We start from the raw sequence: 21,266 nt of genomic DNA, 5'->3' as shown, positions 1-21,266 counted from the left end.
TCAATTCTGGTACAAAAAATACGACCAATATGATAAAGATGTGAAATTAGAAGTTTTTTCTAATGCTGTTTTTCATTTTGATGATAGAAAAATAGAATTAGTATAAATATATATTTAAGGATTTTAACTCAGTAACAATGCAAATTATCATTCTGGTTGTTTAGAAATGTCAGTAAGAACTCAATTGTTCCTGCACTGATATAAAAGAGCATTTTTTGACAGTGATTGACATCAGCAATTTGCATACTGTGTCACTGAGAAGTGAGCAAAACTTTTTTCCTATTTCAGTACATATTTTATGAAGTTTAGTAGATTTATATAAGGTATTATGTGGAGTAATTCGAGTTTTAAAAATTTATTGCATACTAGAGTAGATGCTATTGGAATTAGTATATTGAAGATAGTTTGCTAAAGTAATTTCAAAATATGGCATTTTCCTAGCTTTGAAGTGAAATGAGATTGATAAATATCAAATTAGTATTTTTACTTTAATCTTAAAATTCGTTTCTATGTACCATTAAGGTATAACATTTGGTATGGGAGAGCTTTAAATCATATGAATTGTTACAAGGGAGAAATCATGCTATGTCACGGTAAAATAGCACACTGCAGAAAGACCAATAATTCTTAGAAATGAAAGAGCATTGTTTTAACACTATTTCTTTATTTGCGAAAATAACTATTTTGCTTTCAATACATAATAAGTCAACATAAAGGCATTCCCTACACTTTGCCAATTCAAAGAGACCCACCTCATTTGGTACCTGCCGTTCTGTTATTTTATATCTGAGCTAGCCTTTGACTTGTTGTATGTTGCTCTGTTCTTAGGTGGCATCACAGTTGTAATTTAGGTGCCTGCATTCTTAGGACTTTTCATGTGATTTATGTGAAACCTGTGTACAATCTCTTGCCTTCTTCTGGTACGTAACCCAGAGTAAGAGTGAGCATCTGGAGATAGAAGGCCCGGTAGAAGAACAGCCTGACCTTTGAACTGCTTGTGACATACTGTATAAAGATTTTGGGAAATGCTGTCTAGGATAATCCATCATCGAGCAATTTAGTATAACCTTGCTGACCCTGTTCTCCCAGCACAAGTGTAATCCTGGTGCAGCCAGTGTTTGAAAACATTTGTATTTATTGAATAAAGACATGTAGCCCACAGAGCAATAAAAACACAAAATGTGAGTCTGCCAAAGAAAGTAAGGAGTAGATATGTGAAAACGCTGCTTAGTGTAAAAGCTGCTCTGTAGCTGTTGAAAAGTCTACAGACAACAGACACTGGGAACAACTTTTCCACGCCGATGAATGAGGCCTTGCAAGTGAGAACAAATGCTATTTTTCTCTTGATTGTCAGCACAAGTGTGACACTCATTTACATCTCTGAATGTACTTTGTAGTTGCAATAACTTCCTATGTTGATGTGAAAGATATTCAGAACAAATTTAAAAAAATGAATGTAGGTTGAATTAAGTGAAAGAGAGAAACAAGAACCAGGCCAGGAATAGAAACTTTTGCGTGTGAAAGGTAAACAGTGAGAAGAGGTGGCTCTAACTAAGATCCCTGGGAAAAAGGCACAGGATTTACATGACCTGAGGAAAAAACAGAGTATTCAATTTCGGCTGCCTTAGTTCAACCCGCCTTCAAATCTCACCTGATTGACTGAAACTGCTTTCATTTGTATTTGGCATCCAGCTTGACTGCCCTCCAAATAATACTTCAACCTGCAGCAGAATGCATCTTTCTAAAGGCCTACTTCTCAGCTTTGAAATCAAAGCAAAACAAAAACTAGCAAAACATAAACAAAAACTCTTCAGTGCTTCACCGTTAGCCTGTCTGCTGCTGTCCCACCTCATGGTTTTCCGTGATCTTACGGCTACAGCCTCGCTTTCTCTATTGCTACCTCACGCTCCAGCCATATTAAACTCGTAATTCTCCAAAAATGCCCTCTTTCTCTTTCACACCCAAATCTTGCCTTCTCTCAGCCTGGACCTTCTATCCCACCTTCTTATCCTTCAGGTCTTGGCCTCATACTTCACTTTCCTAAAAGGCCTCACCACTCCCCCCCCCCCCCCCGCCCCCCCACGCCCATTGGGTTAGATACCTTATGTGTACTTCCAGTGTTTGTGTGGGTAGTATTGTCTCTACTTTACGGAAGAGGAAATGGAAAACCCGAGAGCCTTACTTGCCTGCAGAGTTTTACACGCCTGTAAAATGTCAGGACCAGACTTTAAATTCAAGACTTCTGGCTTCCATCTAGAGCCCATTTCTTTAATCCACAGCGACTTCTCATATGCTTCACTTTACCTGGTCAAATATGGGTTTAGGTAGAATTGTTTTCAGTTCCCTGAAAGGCGTATGGGGCTTCATCCCTCTATTTTTTTTACACATTTCTTTATACATTTCCTACCCATAGGTTAGCTTTGTGTTGGTGTCCACCCAGGAAATCTTACTTATTTGTCAAGACCCAGTTGCAGATTGTGAAGCATTATTCTTACATCCACCCTCTTCTTCAGGCTTACTGTGTTACTTAGTCCTCACCATTGTTGTGGGGCTTCAGGATTTCAACTGAACTGTGCTATTATATGTTTATCTCTCCTGTTAGACAGTGAGTTTTTTGTGGCAAAGATTTACTTAAATCATTTCTATTTCTGCTAGCACCCAGTACACTGCCCAATACATGGCAGATTCAGTATTTTAAATTGCATCATAGGGGGGCTCCTGGGTGGCTCAATCAGTTAAATGTCCGACTTTGGCTCAGGTCATGATCTCATGTTTCACAGGTTTGAGCCCTGCATCGGGCTCTGTGCTGACAGCTCAGAGCCTGGAGCCTGCTTTGGATTCTGTGTCTCCCTCTCTCTCTCTGCCCTTCCCCTACTTGCATTCTGTCTCTGTCTCTCTCCCAAAAATAAAAATTAAAAAAATATAAATTGCATCATGGAAGCACATGTTGATGATATCTGCATGTTCGCTTCTCATGCTTTCCCTTCAAGACATCATGTAAATCACCCAGCTTATAATTGTAGACTGTCATTGGGTTGTAAGGTATGACTTCTCTTTGTCTAAAACAGGACCTTACAAGACTCGTCATAGCTTCCAGTTTCCAAGACCTTGTCCCAGGAACTAGGTTTTTACACAGGTTCTCTCTGGTGCATAGGGGTTTGATTACCGATATTTCTGTCTTCATACATTGATAAAATGAGATTTCAGGGATTAATAGAGGTCTCTCCTGTCTCTATTACACACACACACACACACACACACACACACACACACACTGACATAGTCTCTCCAAACTCTTCTTCAGTCTGGGGAAATGAGAGCTGTATGACTAGAGGAAGAAGGTAGAGAATGAGGAAGAGCCTTTTAAGTGTCTTTACAGGGTAGGACAAGTTAACCAGAGTAACCAAGTTTTTTTTTTGCGACTGAGCAACGGGATATAAGAATTTTCCTTTCTCCTGTCTGCTCTTCCCAATTTCCCATCTCTGTTTTTGAGATTGCCCTCCAGTTAGGCAATGGAGTCAGAGGGAGCTGCACTGGTGGAGAAACCACTGCAGCAGCTCTAGTGTCACGTGAGGAACATTTTCTCTCTGGATACAGATGCACACGACTGCTCTCAATCCATGCTTTGCAATGTGCTTTAGTGGCTTCCTTGTTGCACTAGTTTAAAATCAAGTTGTCATGGGGTGCCTGGGTGGCTCAGTCGGTTGAGCGTCCGACTTCGGCTCAGGTCATGATCTCACAGACCATGAGTTCCAGCCCCGCGACGGGCTCTGGGCTGATGGCTCAGAGCCTGGAGCCTGCTTCCAATTCTGTGTCTCCCTCTCTCTCTGCCCCTCCCCTGTTCATGCTCTGTCTCTCTCTGTCTCGAAAATAAATAAACGTTTAAAAAAAAAATAAAAAAATCAAGTTGTCATTGTGTATGATGACATGAAAACGTTATGGCTTTGAGTCCTAAGTAATCACAAAATTTCCACTGAAGTATTCTTTCAAATCTCCCTTTCCTGTTTTTTTCTTTATCTGTTCACTATTGCCAGTGGAGAATAACACAATAAATCTTTGACGTTTCCTTGGAATGTGTGGAAATGACATGGATTAGGAGCCAGAGAATCTTCAGTTAGAATCCTTCCTCCACCTTTTATAAGTGATGTACCCTTGGATAAAGTACATCCTGATTCTGAAGCAGTTTTCTTATCTGTAAAATGGACTTAATACCATCCATCTCTGTGGATGAAAAGAAGCTCTATTGCTACCTCATGCTCCAGCCATATTAAACTCGTAATTCTCCAAAAATGCCCTCTTTCTCTTTCACACCCAAATCTTGCCTTCTCTCAGCCTGGACCTTTTATCCCACCTTCTTATCCTTCAGGTCTTGGCCTCACACTTCTGTGAGGAAACTGTGGAGGAAAAGAAGCAAAGATGACAGTGTTGATTTCTTGTGGGTCTAGTTCAACAAGTTCTCTTTCTTTCCTTTCCTTTCTCCTCTTTCTTCTCTACCTCTTGATTCAATTGTTAATGGGTGGTGCAAGTCCCAAACTATAGGGCATAAAGGATGGGAGAAATACAAGGTAGCTACATAATAGCTCTATTGCTCTCTAGAAGTGGGTAGCAGATATGGAGAATGGTGGGGAATATGTTTTGACATTCTCTGTAAAGCTCATCATTATAAACTTTATAACAAGATTGTTTTTCTTAATTAAAATTTTTTTTATAGTTTGTGAAACTTCAGTTATAGTTCACTTTGTCCTTTGGAAATCACTAACCCAAAGAGAGGCATCTGAATTCCTTTTTAGACCCTAAATCAGTGTTTCTTAACCTTAGCTGATTAGCACATTAGAATTACTTGGACTAGGGGCGCCTGGGTGGCTCAGTTGGTTAAGCATCGGACTTCAGCTCAGGTCACGATCTCACGGTCTGTGAGTTCGAGCCCCGTGTCAGGCTCTGGGCTGATGGCTCAGAGCCTGGAGCCTGCTTCCGATTCTGTGTCTCCCTCTCTCTCTGCCCCTCCCCCGTCCATGCTCTGTCTCTCTCTGTCTCAAAAATAAATAAACTTTAAAAAAAAAATTTAGAATTACTTGGACTAGTTGCAACAGTTACTTTAAAAAAATTTTTAATGTTTATTTATGTTTTTGAGAGAAAGAGACAGAGCTCGAGTGAGGGAGGGGCGCAGAGAGAGGGAGACACAGAATCTGAAGCAGGCTTCAGGCTCTGAGCTGTCAGCACAGAGTCCGACATGCAGCTCGAACCCATGAACCATGAGATCATAACCTAAGCAGACATTGGATACTTAACTGACTGAGCCACCCAGGCGTCCCTAACAATTACTTTTTAAATAATAAAAATATTTTAAAGCTTCTGAAAACATACAGATTTGGGGGTCCCAATCTGGATTTACTAAGTTTCGATCTCTGGGGATGAGGCTTTGGCATCAGTATTAGAACAAAATTCTCTCAGTTATTGCAGTGATGGTTACAAACCTTGGCCTAAATCATAATGTCACTGTGATGTTCATGCATGTTTGATTGGCGTCATAAAATATGATAATAGTTGTGTAAAGGGACTTTTTTAGAAAGAACATAAACCAGGGGGAAATTAAATTGACAGAATGTAGAAAGGATAAATATTATTTAAAAACATCATCTATGACAATGACAAAATAGGATTTCCAAAGCTCCCAAAATACTATAAACATGATCGATTCCAAAGGGAAAAGGAATCATTCTCTTTCTTGTGAACCCAGGTGGAGTGGCATTGGGAGGTTGCTGATTAGATTCAGTGAAGGGTTGAAATGCGCATTTTCTCTTTTAATTAGGGAAATCAATAATAGAATCTAAATTTCTGAGAATAAGAAACTAAAAATAAAAACAAGATATGCTATATTCGAGGAAGCAGCTAAAGGAGTGTATTTATTGGTCTAAATTGAAATTTTAACCCCTTGGAAACTCCTGCCATCTATTTAGTCAGAAATGGAAAAGAGCTATCAGATAACAGAGCCTATCCTCCTGAGAGCCTCCTGGATTGTGTCTCGTGCCCAGATAGAGGATAACGCTCTCCTCCCAGCCTAGAGGCCATCGTCCTAAGTACTCCCTTGGCAGGCATCCTGGAAAATTGTAGTGTTGGAAGGGCTAAGTTACTCTTCTCAGACATCTCTATTGGACATGATAAAGAAAAAAAAAAAAAAAACTCAAAGCACAAACTGTATACAATCCAATGTACATTTTAAAGGATGTACTAGTATTTACATAGTGGGTCAGATTTTCATTCTGTGAGATTCAAAAGAAGAAAAGAACTCTTTGAGTTGAGAATCTAGCTTATTGTTTTTAGTGATGGCGTTTAGAGACAAGTGATCCAACAGCCACTACTTTTGAAGATCGTGATTTTATAAGCAATGGAAGTTTCAAGTGTCGGTAGCCCATGTTGCACTGGTTTAAGGTGATTGTTGATAGTTATTTCAAAGTCCTCTAACACTGTTATTTGTAGAAAATAAATCTGATATAATAAGACTTTGATAAAAACAGAGAACTTCTTAGTTGACATCTATTGTCAATGCATTGACAATAAAAGGCAAAACAAAAAGAACTCAGCCTTTTTCTGGGACTCAGCTGACTGACATATCTTCAAAGTGAGGCTTGACAAATAAATATGATTATTAGGTTACTGCATTTCCTCAAAGAACAAGTCTAAATTGTCTCAATGATAAAAGTCTTTGATATGGGGACACCTGGGTGGCTCAATCAGTTAAGCATCTGACTTCGGCTCAGGTCATGATCTCATGGCTTGTGGGTTTGAACCCCGATTCGGGCTTTGTGCTGACAGCTCAGAGCCTGGAGCCTGCTTCAGATTCGGTGTCTCCTTCTCTCACTACCCCTCCCCCGCTTGCACTCTGTCTCTGTCTCTCATAAATAAATAAATGTTAAAAAAAATTTGGAAAAAAGTCTTGATAGATCACATACTTTTATTAACTTATTTTGGATTAGTTTAACTTTATTTTCTTTTTTTACATAGAAACCTCATCATGAATACCAATTATTAAAAAAAAAAGCAGTTCCTTACAAGCTTATTTAATTTTATTTTATTTTGCCAAACAGGTATAGTTGGGAAGATTTCAATAATCTTGGGATTGTACAAAGTAATTTGTACAAAATAAATTATATCCTTTCTACAACTAGTTGTTCCTGAAACAAAGTTTATACATTTTTGTTTTAGAAAGATGATGACCCTCAGTTAAAATTTTATTTATAGAAATGTAAATTTAAAAATCTCCCTGTAAGACATTTTCCATGCTTAAAAGTTTTGATAACTTTTAATCTTTCTCTCCTTCACTCTTGCTCAGTATATAACTTAGGTTTGATGGCCAAATGCTCTTGTCACCTCAAAGGGGCTTGACTGCTGCTCGTTCTTGAGAGCTCTATTGGTTCTACTGAGCCATGACTCAGAGGTCACTTGTTATTTGGTAAGGACTCTGCTGTCCTCCCTAGAGAGAGAGAGAGAGAGGGGTCTGTCCTGAAGAGTGAGTTCCTTGCCTGTCTGCCCTGTCAGAATTCAGAAATACAGTGGCTGTAACTTCTGTTCCAGAGAGGATACCTGGAAAAGAGTGTCACACACAATTAGCATTGGATCAAGTTTCCTTGTCACAGCCCTGGATTTTAGTTTGGGTGAAGGTTGTCGCTGCATAGCCAGAATCTGGGCAATTTAGAGCCCTCTGAAGGAAAATACTTCAATTTATAAAAGATGGGTGGGGCGCCCGGGTGGCTCAGTCTATTAAGTGTCTGACTGGCTCAGGTCATGATCTCCTGGTTTGTGAGATTGAGCCCCGCATTGGGCTCACTGCTGTCAGTGCAGAGCCCGCTTGGGATCCTCTGTCGCCCCCCCCCCCCACTCCATCCTCTCCTGCTTACATGTGCACACTTTCTTTCAAAAATAAATAAACATTAAACAAGTGTATGGTCATAAATTCCTACTAAAATGGTGATTAGTTTTATTAGATATATTTTTCTATAATTCATAAATTTGGTACAGTATCACTCCACAGTTAATAACTTTATTACTTTTTCATTAGAAAAGTGATTATTTACTTCAAAGTGCACTTTAATTAATTGATTTATATTATCCCTCATTTCAGAAAGAATTCCAAGTGGCTTACAGGAAATGTTACAATGAGATAAATAAAATACAAACATGAATGGAAAAGAGAGAGGAAAAGAAGATGAGGTACAAGGAAAAGAAGCTGTAATGCACGTAGAATAATCTACATATAAATTTAAGGTAACACTTTATTCAGTCCTAAATAAAATTAGAAAATCACATTTTCCTTATGAAACAAAACTGATTCAGAACTATTTTTATTAAAATAATTCATATTTTAAATTAGATGATATCACTCTGTATGTTTAATAAAAGTATATATAATTAAAGTGATCTTTAGTCTGTCATGCTTTTCCAAAGTGTAGAGAAAGTCACAGCATAGAAGATATATCATATTGACTTAAGGTTACCAGAATTTTCTTATTTTATTTTTTTAAAGTAATTGCTATACCCAGCGTGGGGCTTGAACTCACCACCCCAAGATCAAGTATACGTGCTTTCCTGACTGAGCCAACCAGTTGTCCCTTACCAGAATTTTCTTAATGAGTATGTTAACTATAGTCATGGTCAAAAATATCTGAGAACATGGAACCATTCTGTATTATAAATACTTTCAGTATTCCAATGCATTTTTCATGTTGAAATGAAAATATATGGTTTCAATATATATATTGTTCTATATTTCATACTGATTGTTTTACATGTGCACATATTTTGAATAACAAAATTCTTCTGTCAGCGAAGAATTAAGAAGAAAATGTGATGCCACCACCATAGCAATATCTTTGGGAGCACTTTACAAATTTAAATCCTCCTCCCAAATAAAGACAAAAACAATATAAAAAATAAAATTACAACCAAATGACATAAAAATTATGTTTATGGCTATACACATTACGTTTAGGTTTTAAAATTTATTTTGTAAAAATAAATAATTCTAGTTTTCACTAATGTCAAGAAACAAGAATAAAACTCTCCCCCAGTGGGGAATTTTAATGGAAACAATTTTAAAAGAAAGAAAGAATGAGGTTTAATTTTTTTTTCTCACCAGATATCTAATCTACTTATTCCTTTAGTTTAAAATTTTTGACATCACATACTTTGTTCTTTTTTTAAAGAATTTTTAATGTTTATTTATTTTTGAGAAAGAGAGAGAGACAGAGTGAGAGTGGGGAGGGCAGAGAGAGAGAGGAGACACAGAATCTGAAGCAGGCTCCAGGCTCCAAGCTGTCAGCACAGAGCCCGATGTGGGGCTCAAACTCATGGACCGTAAGATCATGAACTGAACCAAAGTCAGACACTAAACTGACTGAGCCACCCAGGTGCCCCAATTAAAAAAATTTTTTTTAATGTTTATTGTTTTTTTAAAATGTTTATTTTTCAGAGAGAGAGAGAGAGAGTTGGATTGCAAGATGGGGAGGGGCAGAGAGAGAGGGAAACACAGAATCTGAAGCAGGCTCCAAGTTGTCAGCACAGAGCCCCATGCGGGGTTGGAACTCACGAACCATGAGATCATGACCTGAGCCAAAGTCAGACACTAAACAGACTGAGCCACTCAGGTGCCCCACACTTTGTTCTTTTATTTATTTTTTTAATTTTTATTAAAAAAAAATTTTTTTAATGTTTTTTATTTATTTTTGAGACAGAGAGAGACAGAACATGAACAGGGGAGGGGCAGAAAGAGAGGGAGACACAGAATCCGAAGCAGGTTCCAGGCTCCGAGCTGTCAGCACAGAGCCCGATGTGGGGCTCGAACCCACAGACCGTGAGATCATGACCTGAGCCGAAGTCGGACGCTTAACCGACTGAGCCACCCAGGCGCCCCCACACTTTGTTCTTTTAAATAAAACATAATTAAAAGTAGGTCTAGTCACAATAAATGAGAGAAATACATGTGTATTGAATTCTACACATGAGTTATTTCATTGTTTCTGGGTACAATGAGTAATAAGAAACTCTTATGGCACAAATCTTGCACCTATATATGAGGGCTGTACAATTCAAAGCACTTAAGTATTGTAGTGGATGACTGCCTTAAAAAATAAAAAAAAGGGAAAACATAGGTTAGAGGACTGCTAATAAAAAAACAAACCCATAGTATCTATTTCTATAAGAATAGTCCTTCTGCAAAGGGAGAAAACCTGTTTGAAGTCTCAAAGGAAGTCATGCAAGATGGGTGCATGACTGTGGGACAAAGAAAGCGTGGTGTCTACATGAAATAAGCATTTAAGGGAGAATATGAAATGTAATGGGAGCCAGCTCTAGCTACCGCAGGAAATTCTAAGATCAGCACTGGGCCCGATACTGAATGACCGGCTAAGGAGAAGAAAGGACTTGCTTTAAAGAGCCACCTTCAGCTTCGGTTACCTTATTCCTAGAGTTTATACATCAAAATAAACTAGGTTCTTGTAGGGACGTGGGAATCAGTATAAAATAAATATCCTTCATATTAGGGACTGAACAACTTTAAATTCTGTTTCATAGAAAGCTCTGGAAGTTCTACATGCGTGCATGTGTGTGTGTGTGTGTGTGTGTGTGTGTGTGTTTTAAACCACTATTCCTATGCACAGACATTATAATATCATAAGGAATTCTTTGTGAAATGTTGGATAAAGAATAGGGATAGTTAAAGTGGAAAAAGTGCAAGGTTCCCAGGAAAATTTGCCTTCTGATTGAGAGGAAAATGAATTCATTTATTTTTGGTAAGCAAATATCTTTCAAATGTCTCATCAGGGTTGCATTCAGGAGGTAAAATGAGAAAATGTTGATTTCACCAGTATAAAAAAAGAACAGTAGTGTCACTAGCTCCTCATTTCATGACGAAGGCCAAACCTAAGTGACAGGCATTTGAGAAGACGGGTTCTGAACATGACCTTGTACCACACACACTGTATGGCAGAGGAAGAACCACATTTCACTAGACGTATTAATTTTAAGCAGAGGTGAACCCCCTCCCCCCCATCAGTTCAGCATAAGCACACAAAAAATGTCTATAGTTATTTTTGTGTTATAGAATATTAACTTGACAATGTAAATGTTAGGACAAATAGTTACTCCATACAGTGCTTCACTGCTATGGCACCATTAAATGCATGGTTTACTCCAACTACAGAAACCTTCGTGAGTCGTGATTTATCATTTAAATATATCTTCAAAGATGTTGATTTCAGTTCACTGTTTCTTTATGTGGTGAAGATTGAGGAAAAAGGATTTGTGACATTCAAAAACACTATTTGCATGTTTGGTAAACTTGGGAAGGCAGAAAACCACACAGAAGGCTTAACTTTCAGGCATGCTTTGGGCCTCTGCATTTTCATCCGAAAGTTCTCATTTGGTCTACTTAGCCATCATACACTCACAGGAACACAACTGAATACAAACAAGCAGCAAAAGCTGCTAGACATAAACCTCCTCTCGTTGTTTCCACCCTCCTGCCTGAGCTGGCAAGAGCCTTCTGGGAGGGTGGGGGTGGGGGTGGTGGCCGCTCCATCCTTGGTGGGGAAAAGCCAGGGAAGGAGTGCGTGGCAGGGGGCGGTGTCTGACATAGTTCTTAGCAGTACGGGATGATGGTCTGAGGGAATGTTTGAGGTGGGGAATACAGCTATGTTACTAGGACAGGCCACATTAATTCTCACTGGCAGACAGTCTTCCACTGTGAGTGTGAATAAAAACCAAATATGGGATATGTTTTTGATTATCAGAATGCAAGAGGAGTTAAGGGGTGAAAGCACCTAGTAGTAATTCAGTTAAAGTGAGGGAGCCTGGTGAAGTAAGAGGGAAAGTGAATATTTCACCTGATTCTAACACATTTAATTTGTCTTTCAACTACTACACAAAGATAATTATTTCAGACAATAGAACATTCTGTTTCAGTCTCTGGTTAGGCCCTGCCATTGGATTTTTTTCCTCCCCCCTAGGCTTAACAAGAATCAGTCATAGCAGTAATTTCCTCTGAAAAAGAAATCCTATCAGGCCCATGTCTGGGTCTGTGGAGTTGACGGATTGCTTCTTTTTTTATAGAGCCAAATCATTTTTGTAGGAATCAGTTTTCAAGTGTATAAATTTCAGTTTGGAAATTATTTCTCGCAATATTTGCTTTCAGTAATTCTTTTTTTAACATTAATTAGCTGAATAAATCCACCAAGGAACACAAAGTGTTTCTGCAAAATAATACGATAATTTGGATTGAAAATGTGATTGGATACTGGGAAGAAATAAAAGAAACAAAAGGACCACAAAAGGAATAACTCTGTTATAGCTATTCAAATATGGGATGAAATATACTTATACTTCCTTCTGTTTGATCTAATATATCTAATTTTTCATCCCATTTTCCCTTTCTATCCCTCTATCCTCTCTCAATTTAGACAGTGTCTCCTCTGTTTATTTGTTACAAAGATTTCAGTTGTGACTCACAGTTAGAGTAAATGCTGACAGTTTACCCAAAAACTTTCAATAACTGAGATAAATTTCAACACCAACAAAAAGTAAGCCTTTTCCTGCTACTATGTTTTTGATCAACATGAAAGGTGCAGTCAGGCCTCTTTTGTATAGGCCAACAGATTTTCATTTCTGTGATATTTATATTTTGGTCATTTGTATTTTTATTAGGCATTTGTAAGTACAAAAATTCGATCAAATGGAAAAATGGACCATGTTCATATAAATGTATATATCCTTAACTAGGCTACGAAAAATGGTCTTTGCCTCCTTGAGGGGAAGTTTAACAATATTTTACATCAAGAATAACTTTAGTTCAATTATCAGTCAGGGGTGCTCTTTGAGTTGTTTGGTGGTAACAGAGTTTAATAGTGCAGATACATTACCCATTACATCCCACCATCAGATGCATCGGGAATGCACAAAAAGAGCTGTGTGTGATCAAGCAGAGAGAACACTGGCACTGGAATTCCCTGATCTTGGTTTGGGTTCTGGTTTGCCACTTAAAACTGGTAAGGTCTTGTTGGAGTAAGCCAGTTTGTCCCTCTGGGCTCCACTTTTCTTAGGTGTTTAGTGGGGATAATCACTTATACGTTATAGGTATTTTGTGTGGGATTAGGTATCACAATGCACATCACTGGATTGTTATGAATTTTACTATGTGGGAGTTGAATCTGTGCCTCCGTGCGCATCTACCCCAAAGAACTCTTCCCAAGGCAAATAAGAACACAGTGGGATTGTGAGTGAACTCCGATGTTGAAAGTGGATTATCAAAATGGAAACGTGAAGTTCTAAAGTGTAGCTTTTGGAGCTTTGCCTCTAAGCTTAGCAGCAATGACAGATATAATAGTAATAACAAAGACCAAAAAATTATAGGAACTAATGATATTTTAGGGGCACCTGACTCAGTTAACCGTCTGACTTCAGCTCTGGTCGTGATCTTGCAGTTTGTGGGTTTGAGCCCCATGTTGAGCTCTGTGCTGACAGTTCAGAGCCCGGAGCCTGCTTCAGATTCTGTGTCTTCCTCTCTCTCTCTGCCCTCTCCTGCTCATACTCTGTCTCTCTCTCTCTCTCAAAAAATAAACATTAAAAAATATTTAAAATGGTATATTTTTAAAATAAATTACTGCCTTTGAAAGAAAGTCTAACTTTTTTCCGTATACATCTATAAACAAAAGCTGGTAAGGAACATCTGATTTGAACTGAATTCTTCTTAAGTTTCCCCTTATAGGAAATTGTGTTTGAAGTTCCTTAAAAAAGGAAAGCTCAGGGTGCCTGGCTGGCTCAGTCGGTGGAGCATGTAGTTCTCCATCTTGGGTTGCGAGTTCGAACCACATGTTGGATGTAGAGATTACTTAAAAGTAAAAAAATCTTTAAAAAAAGGAAGGCTCAGTTCTAAGTCTTACATAGAAAACATGTCAATAACTTCTCCCTCCCTCTCTCTCTCTCTCTCTCTCTATATATATATATATATGTATTTTTTTTTTTTTTGAGAGAGAGAGAAGGGGGGGGTGCAAGTGAGCAAGGGGAAGAGAGAGTGAATCCAAGGAAGGGCAGAGGGAGACAGAGAGAGAGGGAGAGGGAAAGAAAGAGAGAGAGAGAGAGAGAGAGAGAGAGAGAGAAAGTAGGGCTCACCTGAAGTGAGCCCCAAAACGGGGCTCACGTTCACCTGAAGCGGGGCTTAAGCACACACAGTGTGGGACTCGAACTTAACAAACTGTTAGATCAAGACCTGAGCCAAAGTCAGATGCTTAAAGACTGAGATACCCAGGTGCCCCAAAACATGTCAATAACTTCTATAAAACTATCACTTCCTCCTCTTTTAGCACTTATTAAATTGAATTATAATTGTTTTCACATGCCTGACATTTCTACCAGACTGTGAATTGTATTGACCAGAGATATGAATGGTAGGAAGAAGGAAGGAAAAAGGAAGATTCCCCTTCCTCATTAATTTAAGGAACATCTGATTTGAACTGAATTCTTCTTAAGTTTCCCCTTATAGGAAATGATGTTCACTTAATTTATGGAGTACTTTTTAAGTGTCAGGGTTTGGGTGTGTAAAGTAACAGCAAAAAAATGACTCTGGTTTCAGAGAATCTAGTCTAGCAGGACATACTGGTAAATGAAATAGGAGGCAGCTAGTTCAAGTGCTGGCAGATGAACATATATAGAGGGTGTTTGGAGAGTGGCACTTATAAAGGACTTCGCTGGGAGGTAAAATTTGAGATAACTACCACGTGGGCTGAAATGAAGTTGGGGAGTTATAGTCTAGCCAAGGGAAAAAGTGGTCTGAAAACACAGAAGCTACATCTGTGCTAGATCTAGATCAAGACCATCGGGTCTATCTAGATCAAGCTATGGAGTCTGAATTTTATATTTAGAGTTTCAAGAAGGTACTGAAGGAATTTGAGTTCAGGAGTGACATGATTGAAATTGAACGGTCTAAAAAATTAGTCTGCCATCAGAGGGAGTAATAGATGGAAGGAGGTGGGAATTGGGGAGGTGAAAGGGAAGATAAGGGGGCTGAATCTGGGCTATGCAATGATTAGACTAAGAAATGAAGTAAGGAGATAGTAGGAGAAATGGGGAATGTATACAGATTTGAGCGATTAAGGAGGTAGAAAAATATGGGATGATTGGGATGATTGATAAGTGATTTAAAAGAGTCCAGGATGGCTACTAAGAGTTTTGCTTGAACAAGCGTGTCATGGTGCCAGTAATTAAACAGGTTTTAGGGAAAAGATAGTTGAATTTGGGACATATTGACAAATTGAGTCGGAGGGGCCCCTGGGTGGCTCAGTGGGTTAAGCGTCTGACTCCTGGTTTGGGCTCAGATCATGATCTCACGGTCGGTGAATTTGAGCCCTCAGTTGGGTTCCAGGCTGACAGCGCAGAGCCTGCTTGGAATTCTCTCTCTCTCCCTCTCTCTCTGCCGCTCCCTTGGTCATTCTCCCTTCCAAAATAAATAAATAAACTTAAGCAAACAAACAGAGTGTGAGATGCTCATAGGACATCCAGGAGATGTGTAGCAGGCAGTGGAATGTGTGAATCTACAGTTGAACCATCCAATAGCAATATAATGCAAACCGTGTATATAATTTAAATTTTTCTAATAGTCAGTAGGGATATTTATGTATAGATTTTGTGTCGATATATTTTCATTCCTATGGGATAAAAGCCCAGGAGAGTAATTTCTGGGTAACTGTATATTTGGTTTTTAAAGACATTCCCAAACTGTTTTCTAGAGTGGCTGCGCCATTTTGCCTTGCCATCAGCAACATATGAGAGTTTCAATTAATCAGCATCGTTGCCTACACTGGGTATGGTCACTTTAAAAAAAAAAATTTTTTTTAACTATTTATTTTTGAGAGACAGAGCGCAAGCAGGGGGGGTGGGCAGAGAGAGAGAGAGGGAGACACAATCTGAAGCAGGCTCCAGGCTCTGAGCTGTCAGCACAGAGCCCTACACAGGGCTTGAACCCATGAACTGCAAGATCACGACCTGAGCCAAAGTCGGATACTTAACCGACTGAGCCACCCAGGCACTCCTTGTTTTGTTTTTTAAGCCATTCTGTTGTGTGTGTAGTGATATCTTATTACAGATTTAATTTACATTCCCTTAATGACTAATGATGTTGAGTGTCTTCTTGTGTGCCTAGTTGCCAACATGCAACTTCTTTGGCCAAATGTTCACATTTTTGGCATACTTCGGGGGTGTGGGATTTTGTCTTTTTATTCTTCAGTTTTGAGAATTTTATAAATTCTGGATACGAATCCTTTGTTATATATGTGATTTGCAAATATTTTTTCCCAGTTTGTAGATTGTCTTTTCATTGTTCAACTAGCCTTTCATGGGGTTAAAGTTTTACATTTTGATGAGGTCCATTAATTTAGTCTTTTATGGATTGTGCCTTTAGTGTAATATATAATAACTCCTTACCTAATTTTAGGTCATGAAGATTGTCTCCTGTGTTTCTGCTAAATTTTATAGTTTTATGTTTTACACAAATTTCTATTTGTGATGTATGTTTTACATTTAGATGTAGATCTAAGCTAATTTTTGAGGTTTAGATTGAGGCTCATTTTTCTGCATATGTATGTCCAATCGTTTAAACACCATTTTTTGGAGAGCACCTGGGTAGCTCAGTTGGTTAAGCTTCCAACTTCAGCTTAGGCCATGATCTCCTGGTTCCTGGGTTTGAGCCCTGCATTGGGCTCTGTGCTGACAGCTCAGAGCCTGGAGCTTGCTTCAGATTCTTTGTCTCCCTCTCTCTCTGTCCCTCTCCTGCTTGCACTCTGTCTCTCTCTTGCTCAAAAACAATAAACATTTAAAAAAAAATAAACACCATTTTTTAAGGATTTGCCATGTTATCTTTTTTTTTTTTACATATTTTTGTTTAATTTCTAATTAACATATGATATAATATTGATTTCAGGAGTAGAATTTAATGATTCCTCACTTAAATAAAACACCCTGTATTCATCCTAACAAGTGCCCATTTAGCCCGTCTCCCACCCACCTCCCTCCATCAACCCTCAGTCTGTTCTCTATAATTGAGTCTCTTATGGTTTGCCTTCCCTTCTCTCTTTTTCCCCCCTTTCCATATGTTCATCTGTTTTGTTTCTTAAATTGCACATATGAGTGAAAGCATATGGCATTTGCCTTTCTCTGACTTATTTTGCTTAGCATAATACATTTTAACTCCATCCATGACATTACAAATGGCAAGATTTCATTCTTTTTGATGGCTGAGTAGTATTCCATTGTATATATATGTACCACATCTTCTTTATCCTTTCACCAGTCAATGGACATTTGGGCTCTTTCCATAGTTCGACTCTTGTTGATAATGTTGTTATAAACATCAGGGTGTGTGTACCCCTTCAAATCTGTATTTTTATATCCTTTGGGTAAATACCAGGTAGTGCACTTATTTTTAACTTTTTGAGGAACCTCCATACTGTTTTCCAGAGTGGCTGTGCCAGTTTGCATTCCCACCAACAATGTAAGAAGATTCCCCTTTCTTTTTTTTTTTTTTTTTAAATTTTTTTTTAAACGTTTATTTATTTTTCAGACAGAGAGAGACACAGCAAGAACGGGGGAGGGGCAGAGAGAGAGGGAGACACAGAATCGGAAGTAGGCTCCAGGCTCTGAGCCGTCAGCCCAGAGCCCTACGCGGGGCTCGAACCCACGGACCGCGAGATCATGACCTGAGCCGAAGTCGGAGGCTTAACTGACTGAGCCACCCAGGCGCCCCAGAAGATTCCCCTTTCTATGCATCCTTGCCAACATCTTCAATGCCATTTTTTGAAAATACTATTCTATTCCATGATTTGCCTTTGTATTGTAAAAAAAATGTTAAGTATATTTGATGTTTTTCTCTTTCTGGACTCTCTCTCTATTTTTAAAGTTTATTTTGAGAGAGGGAGAGAGAGTACATGGGAGAGCTGGGGAGTGGCAGAGAGAGAGAGACAATCCCAAGGAGGCTCTGTGAGGCTCAGTCTCACGAACCTTGAGATCATGACCTGAACCAAAACCAGGAGTCAGATGCTTAACCCATTGAGCCACCCAGGGGTCCCTGGACTTTATATTTTCTATGTTTTTCTTCAGTTTTATTTATTTAAGTAATCCCTACACCCCACGTGAGGCTATAACTCATGACCCAGAGATCAAGAGTTCTATTGAAAATGTCTATCATTTCACCAATACCATACTTCCCTGATAGCTGTAGCTTCATAGTAAGTGTTAAAATTGGATGGTGTGATTCTTCCAAATATATTCTTAAAAAATTTATTTAGATTTTTCTGGGTACTTGTTATATTTGGCTTTTCAATATCTACAAAAGTCCTTATGGGATATTGACTAGAATTCTGTTAAACATATATGTCAATTAAGGGAGAACATCTAAATCGATGTCTTACATATATATTGAATCTTCCAATCCATAAACAAGGTATGTCTCTTTATTTGTTTTGGCCTTTGATTTTTTCTGTAGCATTTGTAGTTTTTATCATATGGATCCTAATTATGCTTTATTAGGTTTATGCTTAAGTATTTTTTTTGAAGATACCATGAATGGTATTGTTTTTTTTTTTTTTAATTTAGTTTTTAATTATTCATTGCTGGTACATAGAAATAAGACTGATTTATTTAATTAAATAGTTCATTTTAATATAATTGTAGATTCACATGCAACAGTAGGAAATAATACATGTATCCTTACTTAGTTTCATTGTGTATGGATATACACATATTTATCCATTCATCTGTTGACAAACATTTGGATTAGTTCTACTTCTTTACCATGGTGAACAATACTGCTAATTACTATTTGTTTACAAGATTTGTGGGAACATATATTTTTATTTTTCCTGGGTATATACCTAGGATTGAAATTGCTGAGTCACATGGCAACTATGTATTTCACTTCTGAAGAACTGCCAAACTCTTTTCCACAGGCGGCTAAGGCATTTTATATTCCCGTGAACAGAGTGCAAGTGTTCTAATTTCCTCATATCCATACAAACACTTGTTATTTTCCACCCTTTGATTCCAGTCATCCATCCTAGTGGGTGTGAAGTAGTATCTTATTGTGGCTTTGATTTAAATTTCCCTAATGATTAATGATGTTGAACATTTGTCCTGTACTTGTTGCCATTTATATGTATTCTTTGAAGAAATTTCCTCCAAGTCCTTTGCCTATTTTTTAATTGAGTTGTTTGTCTTTTTGTTGTTGAGTTGTAATATATTTACATCTTCTGGATATTAAGTCCTTATTAGGTATAAAATTTACAAATATTTTCTGTACATTGCCTTTTCACTTTATTGATAATATCCTTTGTTGCACAAAAGTTTTTTTTTTTATTTTGATGAAGTCCAGTTTATCTATTTTTTTCTTTTGTTGCTCATGCTTTTGGTGTTAAATCTAAGAATTTATATTCATTGCTAAATCTGAATTCATAAAGACTTACTCCTATTAAAAGATTTGCTCCTTTTATTTTTTTATTTTTAAGTTTATTTATTTATCTTTGAGAGAGAGAGAGAGAGAGAGAGAGCATGTGCAAGAGCAGGGGAGGGGCAGAGAGAGAGGGGGAGAGAAAGAAATCCTAAGCAGGCTCTGCACTGTCAGAGCAGAGCCCCATGAGGGCTTGAACTCACGAACTGTGAGATCATGACCTGAGCTGAAATCAAGAGTCAGACCCTTAATCAAGAGCCACCTAGGCACCCCAGCATTTACTCATTTTAAAAGAAACTTCTAGTTTCATTGTTCATTTTGAGCTAATATTTTTGCCTATGGAGTGAGATTCAAGTCCAATTTCATTCTTTTCCATGTAGTTAGCCAATTATCCCAGCACAATTTGTTGAAGAGACTATTCTCTCCCCGTTGAATGGTCTTGTCAAAAATCTGGATACTCAATTCTTATATTTCTATACGAATTTGAGGATCACCTTTTTCATTTCTTAAAAAAAAGCCATGGAGATTTTAACAGATTTTACTGAATCTATAGATCAATTTGGGCAGTATTGCTGTATCAAAAAATGTTAAGTATTCCAATCTACAGACACAGATGTCTTCCATATATTTATGTTTTTAAAAATTACTTTAAATAATATTTTTGTTGGTTTAGTGTACAGGACTTGTTCTCCCCTTCTAGTCTCTTGTTTAAGTTTATTCCTAAGTATTATATTTGTTTTGATATTTCTGCAAATGGAATTATTTTCTTAATTTCATTTTTGGATTGTTCATGGCTAGTGATGGAAACATAACTGATTTATGTGTCTTGAATCCTACAACTTTGCTGACCTGGTTTCTGAGCTCTAATAATTGTTCTGTAGATTTTTTTCCATGTTAAAAATTCCCAGGATAGTTAACATACCGTGTTGCTTTCAGGTGTACAATATAGTGATTCAACAATTCCATACAGCATTACTCAGTGCTCATCATGAGAAGTGTACTTTTAATCCCCCTTGCCTATTTCACCCATCTTCCAACCCACCATCTATTTTGTAGATCTATTTATTTATTTATTTATTTAATTAATTTTTTTAATATGAAATTTATGGTCAAATTGGTTTCATACAACACCCAGTGCTTATCGCAACAGTTGCCCTCCTCAATGCCCATCACCCACTTTTCCCTCCCTCCCACCACCCCATCAACCCTCAGTTTATTCTCAGTTTTTAAGAGTCTCTTATGGTTTGGCTCCCTCCCTCTCTAACTTTTTTTTTCCTTCCCCTCCCCCATGGTCTTCTGTTAAGTTTCTCAGGATCCACATAAGAGTGAAAATATATGGTATCTCCCTTTCTCTGTATGACTTATTTCACTTAGCATAACACTCTCCAGTTCCATTGTAGAATTTTTTAAGAGATTGTCTATATGTAAGATCCTGTCATCTTTGAATGAAAATAGATGCCTTTTTTAAAATTGCCTAATTGTTCTGGCTAAATCTGTCATAAAATGTTTACTGGAAATAGTGAGAATGGATATCCATTTCTTGTTCCTGATAAAGGGAGAAGATATCCAATCTTTCACCATTAGGTATAATGAGAGTTGTGTAATTTTTTGTAGACGAACTTTATAAGGTTGAGAAATTTCCTTTTAATTTCTGTTTGTGAGTTTTTGTAATCCATAATGAAAAGAATTTTGCCAGATGCTTTTACTACATCTATTGAGATGATCGTGTGCTTTTATTTCTTTATTCTACTAATACGGTGTATTATGTTAATTGATTTTCACATGT

General features: G+C 37.8%; 1 long non-coding RNA gene across 3 annotated transcripts in view; it reads left to right on the top strand.

The window, feature by feature from the left end:
* LOC125922938 (uncharacterized) overlaps nucleotides 1–21,266 on the top strand; it is a 172,688-nt gene that overhangs the window by 126,153 nt on the left and 25,269 nt on the right. For all 3 annotated transcript variants that reach the window (XR_007457839.1, XR_007457840.1, XR_007457841.1), the window contains one exon: nucleotides 8,120–8,262. This is a non-coding gene — a long non-coding RNA (uncharacterized LOC125922938). The remainder of the gene's footprint in view (nucleotides 1–8,119; nucleotides 8,263–21,266) is intronic.

This window comes from Panthera uncia, chromosome B1 (assembly GCF_023721935.1).
Source record: "Panthera uncia isolate 11264 chromosome B1, Puncia_PCG_1.0, whole genome shotgun sequence".
Lineage (NCBI taxonomy): Eukaryota > Metazoa > Chordata > Mammalia > Carnivora > Felidae > Panthera > Panthera uncia.
Note: the sequence above shows the minus strand (reverse complement) of the source record. Positions and strands in the feature narration are given on the sequence as shown.